Source organism: Lactuca saligna, chromosome 7, assembly GCF_052625555.1.
Source record: "Lactuca saligna cultivar CGN05327 chromosome 7, ASM5262555v1, whole genome shotgun sequence".
Classification (NCBI taxonomy): Eukaryota; Viridiplantae; Streptophyta; class Magnoliopsida; order Asterales; family Asteraceae; genus Lactuca; species Lactuca saligna.
This window is the reverse complement of record NC_136423.1, coordinates 156,624,128-156,627,778: the sequence shown is the minus strand read 5'-3', so window position 1 is coordinate 156,627,778 and position 3,651 is coordinate 156,624,128.

Sequence of the window (3,651 nt, the reverse complement as noted above, 5' to 3'; positions counted from 1 at the left end):
TACTCTTCCGTTTAGCCTTTAGATGTCTTTTGTTGAAGATGGATATTTCATCTCGATGATTGCTTTGATCTGCTCCGGGCTGGCTACTATTCCTCTCTTGGTTACCATATACCCAAGGAACTTGCCCGACTTCATCCCAAAGTGGCATTTGGATGGATTCAACTTCATGTTGTATTCGTCTAGAATGTCGAAGGCTTCTTTGTGATACCTGAGACGATCTTCAACTTTCATGGACTTCACCACCATGTTGTTAATGTATACCTCCATGGTGTCCCCCAGCTTGTCATTAAACATCCAGTTCACTAGTATTTGATAGGCCGCACCTACATTTTTAAGACCAAAAGGCATTGCAATGTAAGAATATATACATGTTAGAGTTATAAATGTTGTATATTCTTGATCGGATGGTTCCATCTGGATTTGTTGGAATCTTGCTGAAGCATCCATGAAGGTTAAGAGTTTGCAGCCAGCCGTTGCATCTATCATGGATTCAATGTGTGGTAGAGGAAAAAGATGCTTAGGAAAAGCCTTGTTAAGATTCGTGTAGTCTACACATACATGCCACTTGCCGTTCTTCTTCATTATGAGAACTACATCAGCTAGCCATTTCGGGAACTTCCCTTCCTTGACCATCCCTAACTTGAGGAGCTTTTCCACTCGTTATTGGATTATATGATTCCTTTTCGGGTGTAAACTTCCTTCTATTTTGATGTATCGGTCTGAAAAAAGGATCAATATTATGTTTGTGAGTGATAATACTCTTTTCTACACCTGTCATATCTTTTTGCTTCCATGCGAGTGTCTTGCTTTTATTTCGAAGGAAGTTTAAAAGGTCCTTCTCGAGTATTGAGGATCCTATGAGGACTTTGGCTTCAGTATCCTCGTTGCTCAAGGGAACTAGTTGCACGTTTTTCTTTTTCATTTCTAGAACATGTCGTCCCCCTGCCTTAATTGCTATGCTTGTTGCTATGCTAGTGATCTTATCGAAGGTTCTGCTACAAGAAAACTGGCTATTGACAATATTGAATAAATGTGAAAATGAAGTAATAGAATATGGTGGAACGTTTAATAGCCATTTAAGAGCTGATGCTGTGAGGGTTGAACCAAAACATTTGCATAGGAAAGCTTCTTTCAAGTGCATCGGGATGGGAATGATCACCATCCTTTTTGGGTATTACGCTATGTGCTCTTCAATATCCGTAATTCTATCGTAAGGCTTCATGCTAGGAGTCTAGAATCACTTACGAACTTTGGTATCGGCTATCATAGGAGAAAATCTCGAGATCCTATGACATGTTAGTGATACTTCTGGTATTGGTTGAATTACCCTGGGTACTCTTCAGATAATCTGTCTCAACTACTGAAGTTCCCTAGCCATGTTTGGACTTATTCTTGCATTAACATTCATTGAGTTAGTATTGATAGTATTCTTATTTAAAAAGTTACTGGAATCAAGGTTTATTAGGAGTATTGAAAGGCTCATCTAGATCATTGATCACAGATGTGCGATTGTTCATAGTCATCCCCAAGGGTGATGCAACAGCACCAGGAGCTATGTTCCCCTATTGATTTCCTAGGGATCCTGCATTGTTAAAGTTCAAGATCCTTGTCTGTATTCCGCATTCATCCTCTCCACTTCTCTAAGTAGTGTTCTATTATGTTTGTAACATCCCAAAATCCAAGATCAAAAGTTTCATTTTTAATTTATCATTTATAAAACCATTGTGTGAAAGCATCAATCGTATCAACTCATATGAAACTAATGTATCAATAGTCAAAACATGTCATGATAAAACCACATTAGAGTATAACTCCCAGAGATATCATGTACGGAAAATGTAGTGTGATGTGTTGCGATCATGCCGACTCCTTTCCCTTCAAAGAGGAAGTACCTGAAACCAAAAATGAAAACTGTAAGCACAAAGCTTAATGAGTTCCGTCATCATACCACATAACATACAATACACATATTGCCTAGCATATCTGGGTGCGGGACTACCCATTATTTTAGTGTCGAATATGTTCTAATGTCTTGAAGTTTGTGTTGGATTAGTGTCTAAGTCCATAACTATTTTGGTATGTACTTGACCCGATGGTGCATGGTCCTTTTGGGTTGCCTTCACCAAAGCAACTTGATAGAATGAATTATGGAGAGTAAGGATTAAATATGATTTATTAATATATTATAGGAATAATATATTAAAGGAGAAATCATATTGTTTAATTAATATTAGTCAATAATTAATTCGTAATTAGTTTTGTGACTAAAAGAGATTAATTAAACTTAAGGGACTGGAATTGTAATTATAAGATAATTGCAATTTGGGCCATGGATTGCCTTGTATTAAGGGATGGACGAATTCTAATGGGAAACCCATAAGGAAATCGTCCATGGGCTTAATAAAAGGAGTCTATGGGTTGCTTAGCGCTTAAGCATCCAAATTAGGGTTTCCTTGTTAGATAACCCTAATAGCCCAACTATATAAAGACCCCTTAAGGCTCAAAAACGTGGCTAATGTTCTTGTAAGCGTTTTTGGCAGCCTCCATCCTCTCTTCTCTTCATCCTCTTGCTTATGGTGTTTGTGAACCATTAGAGGAGTGACACTTGTGACTCTAAGCATTCCAAAGTTAATACAAGGAGATTTGGGATTGTTATTGCTACATAACAATCAAGGTATGATCTTAAACCTAATTACATATTAATATGATTACTTGAATGCTAGAATTAGGGTTTATAGTCTTGGATTCAAAGCATGTACAATAGAGAGACCTAGATCCAAGCATTAGGGTTTGTATGAGCACATAGGATGTCTTATGACCAAAACCCATCAGTGGTATCAGAGCCTAGCTTGGTTTCAATTGTATTGATGCATTGTATAACTGAAAAATTCGATTTTTTGGATTGTGGAGACTGGACTCGCCGAGTCCATGCCTGACTCGACGAGTCAACTCGTCAGATAATGCTTATCTCGGGATTTCTTGCTGTTTTTGTATTAGGATAGTTACCTTATCATGTTAGATCAATATAAATCCGATTTTATGATATATATGACTATATTCTTGATCTAATTAAAGATAATTATCAATTTATAAGATAATTGTTTCCTTATAAGAGAATTGATTAATTATTTTGAGTAAATTGATAAATTGTTTTGCCAGAAATCATTAAATAAATCAAATATGTATAATTATGTGATTAAATGTTAATTTAAAATTATTTGTTATTTGATCCTTGTTGTTATGAAAGGTTTCATATTTTCCCCTTTAGGTTTTATAGTTTAAATTTGAACCCAAAAGTTTTGAAGTTTTGAAATTTAAATAGTTAAAACCCTAATGTTTTGAAAAAGGTTTCAAAACTTGCCCTCAAGTTTTGGAATTTAAAAGTTGATTAAAAGTTTAATTAGAAATGTTAAATTCTAAAACTCTAGTAATGTTTTGAAAAGTTCAAATCACACCCTTATGGTTTTATTAATTAATTAAGGAGTATAATTAAAAGAGGTTTAATAAATCCATAAAAGTTTAGGTTAACAATTTAATTGAATTAAAAGTGTAATTATTAAAGTTAACCACATAGTATTTTAAAAGTATAAAATACACCTTATACTATATATAACATTAAAAGTCTAACATTATATATATGTATGAGTAAAA